Here is a 20,624-nt window from a genome sequence, read left to right as displayed (position 1 = left end):
AGTTAAAAGGTATTGGCGTTTTTTGTGCTATGTGAACATATTGTATCAATACGTTTCATGACTTTTAGTGAATAACTTCATAACTTCTAGTGAAGTGACATTGGTTTTCAAATTTTCCATTAACACCTAGTTAAAGATATGTTTAAAACTCAGTTGTCTTCATGCTTTCAGGTAGCGAAAGATCATTGTACATTAAGTAGTATGTTTGACAATTGTAATGGCAGTATTATAAGGAAAAAGCATTGCCTTTCATAATACCTGATGATGAATTCTCACCTACAAATTCATGCACAAAACACACAAAATTATTATTATGCTGCTATTGAGAGATTATTTTATATCTTACATAGGATACTTTAATTTGTAATTCTTAACAGAAAGTGAATTAACAGAGCCATAAAGTATTAAGCTTTCTATGCCAGAGAATTTCCAGCACCAGTAGTTGAAGCATAGTACCACAGAAATAGCAGGAATCTTGAAATCCAAGAACACAGGTCTCACATTCATTTGCAGGATCCATTTCTGAGTAGTATTTGAAAAATGTGTCAAGGCCAATATTTGGTGTTTATTAATATGTTTTTCTTTATATGAGATGTATTTTCCCTTGCAGTGTTTTCATAATCAAAGCATATTTTGCAATGCATTCTTGATGCTTACTCTTTCTTTACTACTGCAATTAATTCTATTTTGGAAAACAAATGTTGAATTTCATTATGTATCCTTGTTGTAGAATGGTTATAGCATTTGTATATCAGTTTTTCAAGTGCTTATTTGGAAATTTGGTGGGTTTTGTTGTTGATATTTTGTTTTTCATTAAAATTTGAGTTCATATTTTCATTCTGGGTTGTTAAGTATATATGCATACATGAAAACTGTCCATTTCATTAGAAATTATAGAGAAACTTATTCTTCCTGTAAGATGCAGGAAAATAAGAGCCTTTTTAATGTTCCAGACTTAATTTAGTTTCCTTGTTGCTGTTGAAGCCATTTTGTATAAATTTAAGATTAGAGGAAAGGTCAGCAATACAAAAAAATAATGTACTTGTCAGAAATACACACATTATTACAGAGAACATTTAAATACTCTACAATTTGGCCAAGTTAGAATCACTGGATATTAACAGTGTTAGCTGATGAGAAACCCTTCTAATAAGATACCTTTGGTAAGATTTCAAAAGAAGGCACTGGAAACATTGGCACATAAAACAGCTTTAGGACTTAAAACATCAGTGTCATGGCTATTGATTATCCTAGCCTGTCACCTTGACCATATTAACCTTGGTTTGATTTTTTATTCTGGTTTGTCAAACATAATATGTTTGCTTTCTGTTGTGGTTTAACCCGGCCGGCAGCTAAACACCACGCAGCCATTCGCTCACCCTCCCCCCTCCCTCTCTGGGACGGGGGAGAGAAATGGAAAGTGAAGCCCGTGAGTTGAGATAAAGACAGTTTAATAAGACAGGAAAATAACAACAACAACAACAACAACAACAACAATAATAATAATAATAACAATAATAATAATAATAATAATACAATGATGATAATAGTACTACTACTAATAATATGTACAAACAAGTGATGCACAATGCAATTGCTCACCACCCACTGACCGATGCCCAGCCTAACCCCAAGCAGTCCGGCCCCCTCCCCCCGGCTAGCCACCCCTAGATATTGTTTAGCATGACGTCAGATGGTATGGAATACCCCTTTGGCTAGTTCAGGTCACCTGTCCTGGGTCTGTCCCCTCCCAGCTCTTACTGCAACCCCAGCCTGCCTGTTGGCAGGACAGAGCAAAAGGCTGAGATGTCCTTGGCTTGGTATAAGCACTGCTCTGCAACAATTAAAACATCGGGGTGTTATCAGCACTCTTCTCATCCTAAGCCAAAACACAGCATTCCACCAGCTACTAGGAAGAAAACTAATTCTGTTCTAACTGAAACCAGGACACTTTCATATTCAAAACACTTTAGACTACCCTCTAACACTCTGTCAAGCTATGAGTTACTAAATCTCAACAAGATAATGCAACCTCAGTAACAGCTCATTTCTGAGCCTATAACAAATATAAACTTGATATTATTTTAAGCTCTTTGTTAAAGTGTGCTTTTAAGGTCTATAACAACCAAATCCATCTCCAACTTATTATAGTTGTTATTCACTTGCTATATTTTCATCTCTCCCAGATCAAGATTGGTAATGGAAATCTCTGTGAGTATCTGGAACTATTTGTGAGTATTCTTTCTAAAACTCCTCCTTTGTCAAGATGGCTGCAATATCTTGAAGTTGATCATTTCTGAGCCTACTATGTTCATCAGCAATTTTTGTTTCCTTGGAGACCTGTATGTATTTATCTTTTGACTCCTGTTTTAAAATTTGATTTTATGGGTCCTGGCCATATGAGTATCAAAAAAATCTGGACACATAAAAACTTCATGCATAGTTCATCTCACTGAAAGGAAAGTTTATGGAGTCCCCCACTTGTTAATGAAATATTAATTTTCTTTGGATCAATATTGTATTTAATTTCAGTCACATCCCTTACTATCATTCTTTAAAGAAGACATACTTAAATAATGTTGACAAAAGTATAATAAATGCTTAATTACACTAATAGACGGCCATAGTAGCTTAGGTATTAAAAATCTGAAAACTTGAGCATTTTAGGTTGTATACTGGATGTGGTTAAACATTCACACTAAAATATATAAACATCATGTCTTTTAGCTTTGCTTGGGATGGTTCTGTACGTTTATGTTAATTTGTTATTCACTTGGAATCTATGTTATTTTTGGATTTACTTTAGGAGTTAAAACAGCTAACTGTGTTTACTAGAAGCAGAATATTTCTTTTCATATGATGTAGATCTTAGAAGTGGTAACAAAGAGAGTTACAGAATGAACGCTTCAGTCCAGACTTACCAGTCTTAACTTGCTCTAAAAATCTTGCAGTCTTTATAGCAGTGTTCTTTAAAATGTTATTTGAAGGAAAGAAAAAAAAGTTGGTTTGTCCTGAAAAATATTGGTTTGTAATAAAATAAATTGGTACTGCCTTGACAGATTTTGAAAGGCAAGTTTCAATAATATTGTCAGTGGTTTTGCTGTGTTGGGGAGTTTCATTATTTGGGGATTGTTTGTTGATGGATGTTATGACAATTTAGCTTTCTGCTCATCACTATTACGTTGAAGATATCTGATTTTATACTAATAACACCTTTCCAATTAACTATATTTTACCCAGTCAATTCTAGTCAACTGAGGTTTGCACAACTCCCATTTGAAGTTGCTTAGTAGTTGCTTTTTTTGAAATCTTTGTTGCTATAGCAGCAAGTTTAGAAACAGGCTAGTTCCAAAATGTGGGAATATATAAAAGCTAAAAAAAGGCTTCATCTTTTAAGATATGCATTCCAAACACAATTAATCTATTAATTGCTGTTTTGTTTTGTTTTGTTTGTTTGTTTGTTTGTTTTTCTGCTATAGAATCCTGCCATAAAGCAGAAGTTTTGTCATCACTGCACCACAGGGACAGTGCCAAAATATGTTTCTCTCAGTGGCATTGGTCAACCAGCAAGAAATCATGGACATCGTTGCTAAGCACAGCTGATGGGCCTTGAGTGAACTTATTTGTCTGGTCTCTTGTGGCACACAGTATCTGAAGAAGGAAGAGGTTGGATCCTTTTTCAGACATATCACTGAGGATTAACAGACAAACTGTTCATAAGTTATTTGATTTCTGCTTTACGGGTCTAACCTACAACTCAGCAGGAGTCTTGCCACTGGAATCACTATCTATATTCAGTGCGCACACATGAACAGAGGCCACACACACTCTGGTCCCTACCAGATGATGAAATTTGTCCTGTGCCACTCCTTTATTTGAGCAGTGAAGCTGCAGTGCAGAGAGTGCTACATCATTGCTTGACAGAGATGTTAGTGTTGGTGGACAAAACCTAATTTATGTACAGTGGGTTATACCTTTATTCTCTGCAGTGTCTTGTACAGTGTCTTATTAAGGTTATTATCTAAACTTACACAGGACAAGAGGAATCTTTCTACTGACCTCTTGATGAGCACAGTCACTCTCATCTGGAATTTTTTCACACTTGAGAATTTCCCCCAAAATATTCCCCCCAAAGTGTGGTGGTTTTACCGTGCTGGGCAGCTAAACCCCACAACCGCTCTCTCACTCCCCCTCCTTTAGATGAGGAGAGGGAGAAGTAAGGCAAAGAACAACTCACAGGTTGAGATAAGGATAATTTAATTAAAGGGAAATAATAATAACAATTAAATAAAGACTACCATGAACTAAACAATTTAACTAAGGGGAAATAAAAAGGGAAAGGGGAAAAGGGAGGGGAAAAGGGAAAAAAATAAAAAGGGAGGAAAACAAACAAATAAAATAAATGAAGGCTATATGGAAGTGCAGAGGAAAGAAATTACTCTCTACTTCCCACAAATGAGCGATGATTGACCACGTCCTTGAAGCAGGGCCTCAACACATGCAGCCGGTGTTCAAGAGGAGGACCATCGTTTTCCCCACGAGAGCCCACCCCTCCCCTCTTCTTCCTGTTTCCACCTTTTATTGCTGAGTGTGACATCACATGGTATGGAATATCCCTTTGATTGGTTTAGGTCAGCTGCCCTAGTGATGTTTCTCTCCTCACTTTTTGCCCACCCCCTAGGAGGGCTAGAGAAAGGCCTGATGCTGTGCCACTGCTGCTCAGCAGTAGACACAACACTGGTGTGATAACACTGCTGTTCCAGCTACAAGTACAGAGTACGGCACTGTATGGGCTGCTGCCGGGAAAGTTAACATTCCAGCCAGACCCAGTACACCAAGGTACAGTTCTGTACCTTGGAATATTTATATGTTATACTTATACATATATATCTTCAGAACGTAAATTTCATGGCGTATAAGGATGTGTCAGTAATTAAAATCCACACTTAATTCCTCAAATAAATCAGTAATAGCAAAATAGCTAAAATATCTACACTCTTTCAGAAAATACACAGGGATTATTTTGTAGGCTTGAAGTAGATTTTAAATTTGTTAAGTGCTTTAACAAAGCACTTACTCTTGAAGTATTTGAATTGCACATTTAATGGTATCATTTTAGAGTAAATAGCAATTTTTATGCATCAAATAATTCCATACAAGCTGTAATCCTATGGCTTTGTCTGGGCTTAGTTTTCTAGTCTCTTACTAATGGCACTATTGTAAAATTCCAGGGAAACATTCTACTTTGTTACTTGAAGGATTTTTCCAACACTGACGATATTTCTGGAACATGTCTAAGACAACCTTCATTCAAGGAACATCAGTAGCATTTGATAAAATCATATTAACAGGGGAAAAAAAAAAAAAAAAGTGTCTGCAATGGGACGGACATTATCATATCATTTTGGAAAAATAAATCACTTCTGCCTCATTGATGATTTCAGAGGGAGTTAATATAATCTTTTAGTAATGACATATTAAACATTACTCCTTATTTTCAACTGAAGCTCATCTATGAGCATTTCTTTCCCTATATGTAAAGGTGACAATTACTTTTTGTTATTGTTGTTAACAAATGTTCACCATTTGGTGAATGTTTTGGTGAACATTCACCAAATAGTGAACATTTGTTAACAACACAGACTATCTTCACCACAGACTTTACAGGAAAGTGAATATACTGTAACAGGGATTTGTAGGCAGAGTAATGGGAAATTAACAAACTGTGATTAAGTCCTTTTCCTTAGGTTTCCTATCATAATCGGACATAACTTCTGAATTGGAAATTTGAAATTCAACAGTTCATAAATTGGATGTTATGTAATATAAGTATTGCCAGCATCATCTATCATCTGTCAGAAGCTGAAGAGGTGAAATTTGTTGTGCAGACCCAGTGCTGATGAGCAAAATCAACATTAGCTGTGGGAAAAGTTTTTCTGGCTAGACTCAGGAGATATATACTAGGGGTGTGAACAGCAGAGATGTCATGCTCAGCTTGAATCATCCTGGGAGATGGCTGCAATTGGCCAGCCAAAAATAACCTTCCTGGGGCCCAGGGAAAAGCTGTTAATGCGGAAGAGGAGTCCCATTAAACAACAACCTTCTCTGCTTTTGTACCTGAGGATGTTCGGTAGTAACTTGTTCATTTTTACCAAAAGCTCCCTGGTAAGGTACATGGAACATATCACTGCCCTCACTGACTTAATTCATTTGAAAGTGCCTCACTGTTTACTAAACAGTCAGTGACTCATATAACTTGGTTAGAGTTGAAATGTGTGTGATAATGTCCTACCCTGAAGTATATATTTTGTTTGTTTGTTTTTTTGTGTGTTTGTTTGTTTGTTTTCCCTCATACACTGATAAGCAATGATAAAATCCAATTATTAAGTTGGGAGCACTGTTGTAAGAATAGATAAGAGCAGATTGTTTATAAATGTTTTGTCCTTTTACCAGGAAATTGAATTTTGACAGTGAAAAATTGACATTTTATGAAATTGAGGTCTAGCCAGATCTGATATGCTCACTGAATAAGATGGAAGAAATGCATTTAATGCATAAACAATTTATTTTATTTTAATATTGATCAATAGATATTAATTTTGAATAAGGGGTGAGGGACTAGGTTTTGGGAGGAGGCTTAAAATGTACTAAGGTTGCATTCTAAGTTTATATTGAAAACTGCATTAAACTTTTTGAACGTAAAGCAAATACAAATATATGTATGGATTAAAAACTATTTTAATCATATTATATAATATTATATTGCATTCTTATTAGGAGTCTATATATGCAGCTGTTAATTGCATAATTCATGAATCTTTTGAAAATTAAGACAAGTTCCAGAACCTCATTATGTATCCTTTAGTACTAATGTTTTTAAATGAGATATTTAATTATTCCATCTGTGGCTCAAATATATTGTATAGTCACAGTCCACACACAACGACAAGACACCACTAAATATGTATTAAGCTAACGTTTAGAAAATCTCAAAAGCTTTCACAATTCAGTATAAATGAATAAAAAAAAAAAAAAAAAAAAAAGAGAGACTCTGAATAGCTTCTGGCATCCAGCCTGACTATTCAAATCTTCTGTGTCTCAAAATCTGTGCATCAAATACTGTGAGAACTGTTTGTAGGTTTTTGTCATTCTGTCCAGCCTTAACTAGATGGTGGTAGAACAAGGACACAAAGCATTTACAAAATACATAGAAATTAAATGGAAAATAAATCTAATATTTTCAAATCTACCCTGACAGTTTCCTAGTCAGTTCAAGCAAAAGGAATAAAGTAAGTTGCACTTCTGTTTTACTAGAATCATCCAATTAGCTCCCATGAAGATCAATTTGGGTTCAAATGTCTGCTGCAATTTTTAGCAAATATATTAAATAAATATACCTACTTATCCTGTGGAAAAAGGAAAATAACAACAAAAACACAGCAGTGTTGTTCTCTTTTAAAATCTGGATGCAGCATAATGTCCAAAAGCACATAAGCAATAATAGATTTTACAGTAGTAAAAACTTCAGCAAGTCAGTTCATAAATTTGTCATGTCCTGGTAAGTGTATTTCATGCAGTCTATAGACTATGTAATACATATGCTTCAAAGCTAGGACATCTGTTGCAAATTTACATATGTGAGGTAGTTTGCCAAACTACCCAGCAGAGACATAAGCACACCTGCTCAAACAAGTTAGAAGCATTACAAATGTGTGAACTTGACCTAGGCTTTATGAAACAGCAACAGCGATTTCATAATGTTACAAGAAAAATATATGAAATGTCAGCCATGTAATCTGCTATTTATTGATTGATGAACACATTTGCTTGATTTAATATTCACAACCAATGCCAAGAAACTTACGCTTCCTTACAGAAGCCCAATTCCAAAAATGGAAACTTTATAAAAAGTCCCTTGTTTTTGAAGTAAACCAGAAATTCTGCTATTACATGGCACATCTCAGTGATTTTTTTGAACAGGATGGTATTGTAAGAGAGAAGAATAATGAGACAAGCTTAATGAACTAGAAAATACAAGCTGAAGCCAACAGGATTCAGTGTTGGCTGTATTCCCACTGGATCGGGCTCTGTGTGAAGGGACAGCCACAGTGGGGAATAAGACCTCATGTCTAATCTAGTCTCACATAATGGGACCTCTATTAGCTGCTCTAATGAAAGATATGTCTATACAGTGTTTTTGCAAGCAGATGTGAATTTGCTCTGCCAGTTTACTAACCTGCCTGGAAGCTGTGTGTGTCAGACAATGAACCTTAGCTAATGCACATTGTTTCTCATTGCAGCTTATTAGCTCAGATTTGACATTATCTAGTGTATCTACATCATTTCTGATTTGGAAGTGGCTGTCTTCCAGCTGGCTTTACGTGTGGGCAGTTGTCGTCACTGTGTTCAACTGCATCTTAGCTTAAAATGCAGTGTAGACTTCAGTGTTTAAGAAAAAGTCATAGGTGGAAATATGCTGAAAAATAAGGTTTGATACCTTACTAACAGACCATTCAAACAGGAAAAAAAAAAAAAAAAAAAAAAAAAAGAAAAACATGAGAAATTTTATTTGTGTGATGAACAACACATATCATAGCAACTTCCAAAGAAGAAAAGCTTTTTTCTTCTAGATTCTCAAGGACAAAAAATCTGAACTTCTAGCAATACATGTATTCTTACAGCTTTAGAAGTGAGATGACAGACATAACAACACATTATAAAATGGAGTGTTATTTCTTGACTAGAAAAAACACTGTTGTTTCTCTGAGTGCTAGCAAGCTAGGTTTCCAGATCTGCAGAACCATGAAGGCTTAAAGGTGGGGGTGATATAAATATATATATATATATATATATATATATATATATATATATATATAAAAATATTCTTTCCTTCAGGGCTCTGCATGAGAATCATATATATATGAGGAAAGAATAAGGATCCTTCTCTACCAGATTAATTTTGATGACAAATAAAGAGGACTCACAATATGGTTTCCTAGGAAGGTTTTCCTACTGATGAGCTATGTCATCAGGGTATGGCAATCTAGTGCACCATGCTCCTAAAGAAGATGAAATTTCTGAAGAGGAATCTATGAGATGAGCTATTGGTGCGGCCTGGCTGGCACAACATCACAAAGTAGGCAGTACAATGCTTTTGTTTAGTATGAAGTAAAAATCAATAATGTTCAGTGAAAATAATAATGTTCAGTAAGTTAATGACACTGATAATTCTTTGCAAAGTGACAATACATAAAGCTTATCATTCCTACTACTGGCAGTTGGTTTTTTTTTGTTTTGTTTTGTTGTTTTTTGTTGTGTGTGTGTTTTTTGTTTTTTTTTTTTTTTGAAAGTCTGTGTGTATGCATGTGGGAATTTTAAATAAAAGAAAAGTTAAACTGTCCTGTTTCCAGAGGATTGCATCCTGCCTACATGTGCGTAGAGCTTATGAGAAGCAAATATATGAGCTGATGTGCCAGTTGTGCCACTCCAAGCTTATATGCATACACATGCACACATACAACACACTCTAGTCTTCATCCTAGAGCTGGCCCACATCACATAAAAATATCTTTTTAATTTCTTTATTTTCTTTAGAAACATCCCAGTCCCATTCTGGAGCAGAACAAACAGAATGAACAGAATGATGCAATGCTAAGAAGCAGTAGTACACCCAGACAAAATGATCCAAGAAAGTGATAAAAAGCTGAAATGTGTCATAACTTGGAGTTAGCCTTCAGAAGAACGTTGTGATTTATGGAAGCTGGAAAACTATAAAATATAGTTAAGTATATTTTATACTATATAAACTATATGCTATATAACATAATATATATAATATATATATATAATATATAAGTATAAATTAACTATAAAATATAGTGTGCATGTATATGTATTTACAATATATATGTATTTCAGAAACTTTTATTTTACCTCATTTTTCCATTCTTGGTGTCACTGTCATGAAGGATATAGTGTTTCAAAGAGTTATCATATCATACCTTGATTACTACTCATTTTATATTACTCACTGGCTTCCAGTCAGCCACTGGGAAAGGGATGTAAATATGAGAGAGGAAAGAGCAGAAAGGCAAAAAGACAAAAAGAGAAAGAAGGATATTGCTGTATACATTCCTATGCTAATGGAAAGAAAGAAGGAGCATTTTGTTTCCTTTTTATTAGAGGAAAATATCATATTAAAAAGAAGAAAATACTGGAAAAATAAATTTCTTCCATCTGTGTCATGTGAATGCAGGTTACAATCCTCAGAGCGCATAGATTTCTGCAGAAAATGATAAAAATAGAGAATATTTTTCTTATGATTCACCAAAGAGTAAGGAAGCAAGGTAGTCATCAGGTTCTATTTTCAAGGACAGCTAGCAGTGTAAGGAATACTTTCAGACATTCATATTATTGTTGGTCATACATGCAGTTCAAGAATATTGTAAACTGTCTTCTAATATACCAAAGCATGGCTATATGTAATTTTTTGTGCTTTAACATTCCCTCTAGGAAACAAATTTTGGGAATGAGTGAATACTTTGTGGTTGTTTGGTTTTTTTTTTTTTCAGTTTTTGTAAGTTCATAGTGATTTAAGGCCTATATTATATGTCCTTATATATAAGGACTATATGTATATGTCAGACATATTTTGCTTTCTTCAATCTAATCTGGATAATAATTGAAATAATTGAAATATGAAAAACTGAAGATATCATGCTCACTGAACTAAGGTTGCTGCTTCCTTATCATTGGGATTTCCTAATTTTTAGCAGTTACTCTTGCGTAACTAATGGTGTATTAGCAACATTCTTTTCTTTCCTGTTTTTCTCATGTGATTCTACCAATTCTAATTCTATTTCTTTCAATTTTTAGGAAGCATTTACAAAGCCCATTAAACACAATATTTCGATGAGCTCCATTAATATAGGAATCAGTTTTGTGCTACTAGCTCTCTTTGCTCTAAAATCTTTCTGCTTTCCTTTCTGGCATTTTACTCATCTCATCCTTTTCTCAGACCTTTGAAGGAAATAAAATATTTTTTTTCAGGATTTAGTTGCTTTCCTTAAGAAAAAAAAAAAAAAAAAAAAAAAAAAGACAGCAAACAAGTGACTGACTTGGAGTCTATTTATAAAGTTTTGTCTGTTTTGAAAGTTAGGACATGGTTGTTTCTCAGTCCTCTGATTCATCACATATTTCATTGTACTCAATTTTAAATATTGTTGGCTTTTTTTTTTTTTTTCACTTCTGTGTCTCTCCTGCTCATCTGGCTTTTGATTTTCTGTGGTGATGGCTGCATGGAACCTTAGATCTGATCAGTGCATGAATCTTATTTCTTCCTTGTAGTGTCAGTTAAAGAACAAATGATAGACTTTAAGTTATACTTCACACTCTTAGGACATCTGTTAGGACATGGTACTAGCTTAAAACAGATGACCAGTTTCTTTTTGCTGAATGTTTAAATATACTAGTAAGGTTCTACATTTTAAGTGATCCTGGCTTTTGAGATGAAAAATGTCCTCTGATAGTAAAATATTAAATTAGTAATCAACTAAATCAAACAAGTCTCTTAGCTATGAAATAGCAATAAAGTATTTTTTTGTGAATAGGCTAGACAACTATAACTTAATTTTATGCACCATATTTCACCCAAAATATGTTCCTCTACATTTTGGCACTGGTAAGTAGTACTGCTACAAGAATTAACGTAACATAAAAGCCAAAAGTAGCTGAATAAAGAGGAGGAAAAAAATTTTTTCAACTGGTAATTCAGCCTGTAGTTCCATACTGATTATTCAAGCACAATGAAGGAATCCTCAGTAATGTTGTAAGGATGATCAGCTCTTCAGAGTATAGTTAGTACTTAACTGGAATTTGAACTGGACAGAGAAAAGTATAGTCAGGACTCACCAGATTGTCAAGCTAATCAAGATAGCAGTCTTCATTGTCATAGTATTGCCATTGTTTTGGATGAGAAGGTTGGAAAAGACCTTCAAGATCATCTGATCCAACTGTCATTGTCTACATGTACTACCATTGTCATCCACTAAACCATGTCCCTAAGCACCAGGTCAAACCTTTCCTTAAACACTCCCAGGGACAATGACTCCAACACCTCCCTGAGCAACCCGTTCCACTGTCTGACTACTCTTTCTGAGAAGAAATGTCTCCTAATTTCTAACCTAAACCTTCACTGGTGCAACTTGAGACCATTCCCTCTAGTCCTATCACTAGTTACCCGTGAGAAGAAGCTGATCCACAGCTCCCCACCACTTTCCTTCAGGTAGTTGTAGAGAGAAATAAGGTCTCACCTGAGCCTCCTCTTCTCCAGACTAAACAACCGCAGTTCCCTCAGCCTCTCTTCATAGGACTTGCATTCTGGACCCTTCAACAGCTTCATAGCCCTTCTCTGGACACATTATAGGGCCTTGATGTCCTTCTTATAGGGAGGGGCCCAAAACTGAACACAGTACTTGAGGTGAGGCCTCACCTGATTTGAGTAAAAAGGAACGATCATCTTCCTGGTCCTGCTGCCTACACTATTCTGATACAAGCCAGGATGCCTTCTTGGCCACCTAGGCAAACTGCCAGCTCATGTTCAGGTGAGCATTGACTAGCACCCCCAGATCCTTTTAATTTGCACAGCTTTTGAGACACTCTCTCCCAAGCCTGTAGCATTGCATGGGGTTGTTGTGGCCGAAGTGCAGGACCTGGCACTTAGCCGTGTCAAACTTCATCCCATTGGTCTCTGCCCATTGACTCATCCTGTCCAGGTCCCTCTGCAGGGTTTTCATACCCTTCAGCAGATTGACACTTTCCCCCAGCTTGGTGTCATCTGCAAACTTACTGAGGGTGAATTCATTTTCCTCATCCAAGTCATCAATAAAGGTATTAAAAAGGATGGGCCCCAACACCAACCCCTCAGGACCACCACTGGTGGCTGTGTTTGCCAGCTGGATTTCACTCCGTTCACCACCTGGGCCGTTCACCATCTGCACCTAGCTGTCCGGTTAGTTTTTAACCCAGCAAAGAGTGTACCTGTCCAAGCCGTGGGCTGCCAGCTTCTCCAGGAGAATACTATGGGAGACTGTGTCAAAGGCCTTGCTGATGTCTAGGTAAACTACATCAACAGGCTTTCCCTCATCCACCAGGCAGGTCACCTTGTTATAGAAGAAGATGAGGTTGGTGAGTCAGGACTCGCCTTTCATGAACCCATGTTGACCTGGCCTGATCCCCTGGTGGTCCCGCATACATTGTGTGATTGCATTCAAGATGACCTGTTCCATCACCTTTCCTGACATCAAGGTCAGACTGACAGGCCTGTAGTTCCCTGGTTTCTCCTTACAGCCCTACTTATAGATAGGCATCACAGTAGCAAGTCTCCAGTCATCTGGGACCTCTCCTGATAATCATGACCACTGATGGGTGATGGAAAGTGGCCCAGCAATCACATCCGCCAAGTTCCTCTGCACCCTCAAATGGATCCCATCTGGTTCCATGGACTTGTGACGGTCCAGGTGGAGCAGCAGGTCTCTAAATATTTCCAACTGAACTGTGGGGTTTTCTTCTGCTCCTCATTCCAGACTTCTGGGTCAGGAGGATGAGTACCCTGAGAATAAGTGCTCTGGCTTGTAAAGACAGATGCAAAGAAGTCATTAAGGCATTCCTTATCCTTAGTAGTCATGTTCCCCCCTGCATCCAGTAAGGAAAAGATTCTCTTTCACCCTTCTCTTGCCATTAATACATTTATAAAAACATTTTTTATTATCCTTGGCCATAGCGACCGGGTTGAGCTCGTGCTGGGCTTTGGCCTTCCTGATTTCTTCTCTGCATATGCTGGTTAGCTGACTGCAATTCTAAACAACAACACACATCTACTAAATGGAAAAGAATCTTGGTGTGGTCAAATTAATTTATATTTTTTTCTTGATGCAGTTATCTGTTCCCTGTTATCCAGTGATGTGTTCATGTACTAATAGAAATATAACAGGAAAAAAAAAACAAAAAACAAACAGCCAAATAAATGATACCTATGCTTACTTGCAATGAAAATAGGCACTACCTATTGAATATTATGAAAAAAAAACAGTTACCCACAGTATTGCTTTCTGGGTGTAATTCTGAAGAATGGAACACTCTGTGCTCTACGATGTGGAGGACATGGAATAAAGTTTGTATTACATAGGACTTCTAAACATCTTCAGGTTTCTTATTACTGCATGTCTTACACAGACGTGGGTAATAAAACTGAAATACACAGTGAAGATCACAGAATCACAGAATCACAGAATTTCTAGGTTGGAAGAGACCTCAAGATCATCGAGTCCAACCTCTGACCTAATGCTAGCAGTCCCCACTAAACCATATCCCTAAGCTCTACATCTAAATGTCTTTTAAAGACTTCCAGGGATGGTGACTCCACCACTTCCCTGGGCAGCCTGTTCCAATGCCTCACAACCCTTTCAGTAAAGAAGATCTTCCTAACATCTAACCTAAAACTCCCCTGGCTCAACTTAAGCCCATTCCCCCTCGGCCTGTCACCAGGCACTTGGGAGAATAGACCAACCCCCACCTCGCTACAACCTCCCTTGAGGTACCCATAGAGAGCGATAAGGTCGCCCCCGAGCCTCCTCTTCTCCAGGCTGAACAAGCCCAGCTCCCTCAGCCGCTCCTCGTAGGACTTGTTCTCCAGGCCCCTCACCAGCTTCGTCGCCCTTCTCTGGACTCGCTCGAGCACCTCGATGTCCTTCTTTTAGCGAGGGGCCCCAAACTGAACAGAGTACTCGAGGTGCGGCCTCACCAGAGCTGAGTACAGGGGGACGATCACCTCCCTAGCCCTGCTGGTCACACTGTTCCTGATACAAGCCAGGATGCCGTTGGCCTTCTTGGCCACCTGAGCACACTGCTGGCTCATATTCAGCTGACTATCCACCATCACTCCCAGGTCCCTCTCTGCCTGGCAGCTCTCCAACCATTCCCCTCCCAGCCTGTAGCTCTGCTTGGGGTTATTGCGCCCCAGGTGCAGGACCCGGCACTTGGCCTTGTTGAACTTCATGCAGTTGACCTCAGCCCATCGGTGCAGCCTATCCAGATCCTCCTGCAGAGCTTTCCTACCCTCAAGCAGATCGACACACGCACCTAACTTGGTGTCATCTGCAAACTTACTGAGGGTGCACTCGATGCCCTCGTCCAGATCACCGATGAAGATATTAAAGAGGACCGGCCCCAGCACCGAGCCCTGGGGGACGCCACTAATGACTGGCCTCCAACTGGACTTGGCTCCATTCACCACGACTCTTTGGGCCTGGCTATCCAGCCAGTTTCTAACCCAACGAAGCGTGCGCCAGTCCAAGCCAAGAGCAGCCAGTTTCTTGAGGAGAATGCTGTGGGAGACGGTGTCAAAAGCCTTGCTGAAGTCAAGGTAGACCACATCCACAGCCTTTCCCTCATCCACCCAGTGCGTCACTCTGTCATAGAAGGAGATCAGGTTCGTCAGGCATGACCTGCCTTTCATAAAGCCATGCTGACTGGGCCTGATCGCCTGCTTCCCCTGCAAGTGCTGCATGATGACTCTCAGGAGGATCTGCTCCATGAGCTTTCCTGGCACTGAGGTCAAACTGACAGTCCTGTAGTTTCCTGGGTCTGCCCTCCGGCCCTTCTTGTAGATGGGCGTCACGTTTGCTAGCCGCCAGTCAACTGGGACCTCCCCCGATAGCCAGGACTGCTGATAAATGATGGACAGTGGCTTGGCCAGCTCCTCTGCCAGTTCCCTCAGTACCCTTGGGTGGATCCCATCCGGCCCCATCGACTTGTGCACATCTAAGTGTCGTAGCAGGTCACCAACCAGTTCTTCATGGATAGTGAGGGCCACATCCTGCTCCCCATCCCCTTCCACCAGCTCAGGGTACTGAGTATCCAGAGAACATCCGGTATTCCCGCTAAAGACTGAGGTGAAGAAGGCATTGAGCACCTCCGCCTTTTCCTCATCTTTTGTAAGATGTCATAATTGATGTCTGACAAACTTTTAGTTCAGTTAAAAGTTTTTTCTAAATTTAGTTTTTGAATGTTTAAATATGGTGCAAAGTGTATCTGATATAGCTTTTCTCTCTGGAGACAGTTGCTGAGTTTATTATGGTTTGAGAAATAACAGTTGTTTGGCACCTCATCTTAAAATATCAAGAGACTTCCATTCTTACGTTAGTCTTCTTCTCCATGTTAGGAATGAATAATTTCTCAGAAGTATTTGTCCACTTTCTTTAACAGGTGTCAATGATTTGACCTTTTTTGTCTGTCAGACAGCCACACAGATCTTTGACAGTCACAGAAATCAGGTAAATAACTTTCCTCCAGGAATATTTAAAGTACTGTCTATAGACAGTAGCAGTACTGCCTGAAGAAAAGTCATTAAAGACTTCTAACCAAGATGCCTAAGGACCAGTTCAATGTAAGGAAATATTTTTATTTCTCAAAAGGCATCAGAACATATCTGCTAGCTAGAGTTCATCTACAGTCATGCTCACTAACATTACAACTCAGAACAACTACCTTTCAGAATGTGAACACCTCCAGTACCTCTCTCTGAAAGAATTTGTTTATTTTTGTTTGAGAAAAGGGAAGATTTCTGTTTTTCTCAGTATTTATGTTGTATCAGACTTTCTTTTACATTATGCTACTTTCTTTTAAGGGGATCAACATCCGTATAACCCATTTTAAGAAGTACATGTTTGTGACTTATGTGTACTTATAAAATAATATTAATTAAAAAAAAAACAAAAAAACAAAAAAAAAAAAACAAGCAAGTAAACAAAACAATGTCTCTCTCACAAACTAGCTATTCATATCATTGGATATTCATGGAGCTCAAATGCATCCAGTCTCTCTTCTCAAAGCATCCAGTCCAGTACAACTTTCTTGGGATAGTGGACAAGAATAGTGTTTACAATGTAGCTGTAGAATTGCCAGTTCCAAACATGCATGAGTCAGAATATCAGATTACAAATTTCATTGAATAATTCAGGTCAGAAAAGACCTCTAAGATCATCAAGTACAACTTTTAACCTAGTACTGACAAGTCCATCAAAAAAACATGCTACTAAGTTCTACATCTACATGTTTCTTGAAGACCTCCAGGAATGGTGGCTCAACCACTTCCCTGGACAGCCTATTCCAATGCCTCACAATTCTTTCAGTGAAGAAATTTCTCCTAATATCCAAACTAAGCCTTCTCTGGTGCAACTTGAGGCCATTTCCATTTGTCTTTTCACTTGGCGCTTGGGAGAAGAGCCCAATCCCCACCTCTCTACAGTCTCCTTTTAGATAAAGTACAATAAGCCTGAGCCTTATTGCTCCTCATAAGACTTGTTCTCTAAACCCTTCACCAGCTTTGTTGCCCTTCTGTGGACACACACTTCAGCACCTTGATAACCTTCTTGTAGTGAGGGGCCCAAAACTGAACACAGTATTTGAAGTGCAACTTCACCAAATATTAATACAGAAGGACAATCACTTTCCTAATATTGCTGGCCACACTCTTTCTGAAAGAAGCCAGGATGCTGTTGGCCTTCTTGGCCACCTGAGCATAATGCTGGCTCACGTTCAGCAGGCTACCAACAAATACCCCTAGATTCATTTCAGCCAGGCAGATTTCCAGCCACAATTCCCCTAGTCTGCAGCATTGCATGGTGTTGTTGTGCCCAACTTCAGGACCTGGCACTTAGCCTTGCTGAGCTTCATAGAGTTGGCCTTGGCCTATCCAGCCAGCCTATTCAGATTCCATAACTCTGTTACAAACCATTTACGAATTACCAATTTGAAGACATATATGTAAAATGACAGACTTCATTAAAGTCTAAGTAGAGGATTGAAGGGGAAAAAAAAATAAATATTTATATATATGAAGCAGCAGCAGCTTGGTAAACTGGCAGTACATTGATTTTTGCTTTAACTACAGAAGAATTTAGTACCATTCAGTAAATGTTAATCAGGTATCATTTGAAATTTGTATACTATGTACATGTATGTTAATTCAAATACTGTATTATACAATCCTTGTAGTGTTGCTATTTTGTTAACAAGACATTTATTCACATGATTTTATTTGTAATGTCTCCCTTCATTGCCTTGCAGCTGTCTGTAGCTTGCTTTAATGGCTTTGTTTGTTTGTTTGCTTGTTTGTTTCAGGATAACTTGTTCCTGAAAATCTCAGCAACTGTTTCAAGAACTGATTAAATTTCAGAATATTCTCTTTCCTCTCTGAGGATCATTCTCAGTTTTCCTATGTTCTCACATATTCTCCTTTTCTCCTTTTCAGTGTTAGTAGCCATGTGTACGTTATTAATATGAATACTTGGAATTTATTCAGCAAGACTATGACAAATTGACTTTGCCTTTGGAATACCACCTTCAACATGACTGAGACAAAAACGATTTCTTCATTATTTTTATTTTGCCTTCTACAGTTTCTGACATTGTGCTTCTACAGTTTCCAGCATTCCAAGCTCAGTGCCCTGGGCTTTTCCCTACTCTGTTCCCTGAAATATGACAGAATAAGACATCACTAGAAGCTGACTCTTTTCTCAAGAGGTGAAGTGATCATTTTGACTTCAACACATTTTCACACATTGAGAGAACTCTCTAGAGCTCTGTCCAGTAACTGTTTTAAATATATATATATATTCTATTTGTCCAGCATGGAAAGGAATTATTTTGTCAGATGAAACACGAGCAGCTCCCAAATGTTCATTTAGAGATATTTGCATGTGTTTCTTATGAACACTTTTGTAATCTTGAAAAATGTCACTCGCCAGATATTGTTTTATGCCTTTTTGCACATTTGTCACATTAAACTTGACAGATTCCTTTAAAGGAGAGTGCTTTTTCTTACTGAATTAGATTGTTCCATTCACATGCTAAATGTAAATGATGGACATGGTAGACGGTAAAATATATTCCAACTTTTAGTCATAATAACTTGATAGCTGACAGACGCCTCATATGGGAAACCATTAGGGACATGTCTCAACAGGGACACTTCTGAGTATTTGTAAATTCATGTGCCAAGCTACTTCAATATTATGTTGATTTGGGACATCCTGGAAAGATTTCCGTCCATTAAGAAAAAGACAACACACCTGGCATTTCAGGACAGATGATTCAGGTACCATATGCTTCATGTTATTTTAAAGAGAAATCAAATCCATTTCCTTCAGACAACACTGAGATTTCTCAATCTAACAAGCACCTCCAAGGACATAGGAATAGAAATATGCATGGTGGATTTCATTTATAGCAAATGTTGTGTATCAAAATTTGGCTTGGAGTCAGGCATAGGGAAACTTAAGAGCCTTATCACACCAAATGTTAGAACTGAACAGAGATGACATAGCAATGTAATTTTTAAGTTCTTTGGCTACAAATGAAGACTTGCTTTTTAAAATTTTATAAATATCTCTTGACTCTCCCCTGATCTTCATTTAGTATTCTATCTTGACCTCTAATCTTGTTAATGTTTAGTTTGGGGAAAGGAAGGAATTTTTAAGTTTTAAGAGAGAAATGCTAAGTAGTATACATACTCAAGTTCTATCCTAGGCTTTGAAATGCTACTGAAATTCATAACTTTATATGTCTAAGTATTGTCATGGTTTCAGCTGTGTTAGAGTAAATCTTCTTCATGGAGGCTCATATAATGTGTTTTGGATTCCTGATGAAAATAGCAATGATAACACAGGTATGTTTTCAGATGTTTCTGTGCTTACACGGTGCCCAGGACTTTTCTACTTGTGCTGCCATGCCAGTAAGGAAGCTAGGGGTGCCGAAGGAGCTGGGAGGAAACAGAACCAGGACAGCTGACCAAAACTGACAGATATCCCATACCATATGGTGTCATGCCTAGCAATAAAAGCTGGGGGAAAGAAGGAGGAAGGGGAGGACATTTGGAGTCATGACATTTGTCTTCCCAAGAAACCATTATACATAATGAACCCTGCTTTCCCGGGAATGACTGAACACCTGCCTGCCAATGGAAAGTAGCAAATGAATTCCATGTTTTGCTTTGGTTGTGTGTATGGCCTTTGCTTTACCTACTATGCTGTCGTTATCTCAACCCATGAGTTCTCTCACTTTTCTGATTCTCTCCCTCATCCCACCTGGGGAGAGTGAGCAAGAATCTGCGTTGTACTTAGCTGCCAGCTAGGGTTAACCAAAATATGTATTTTAATGTATAAACTACAATTATTCTGCATAAAAGAAGTACATTTAAATTATGTTAACCTAATCTGTATCTGAAACTTATTCTATGAGAAATTCAAGACTATTCTGTCCTTGCTATGCATTAAGGTAAATTCTCTTTGTGGTTCTAAAATTACAAACTTATCTCATGAAATGAAGTTTTCCTCACAATGATGTAACTAGCTGTCATTTCTGTATTCTCCTTCATGTTTGAAATACAAAAGCTAGAGTGCAACATGCTTCATGAGATGGTTCAACCAAAGTAGGTTGCAGTCTGGTGATCTTCCTTTGACAGATTGCCTTGGAAAGTCATAGTCATAGAACTGTTGGTTGGAAGGTCTTTCTAGAGGCCATTCAGTCTAGCCCAAAGAAAGACTGTTTCCAACACAGGGCAGCAA

The sequence above is a fragment of the Aythya marila genome (genome assembly GCF_965140915.1).
Source record: "Aythya marila genome assembly, chromosome: 1".
NCBI lineage: Eukaryota > Metazoa > Chordata > Aves > Anseriformes > Anatidae > Aythya > Aythya marila.
The sequence above is the reverse complement of the archived record's forward strand: the minus strand, read 5'-3'. Positions refer to the sequence as shown.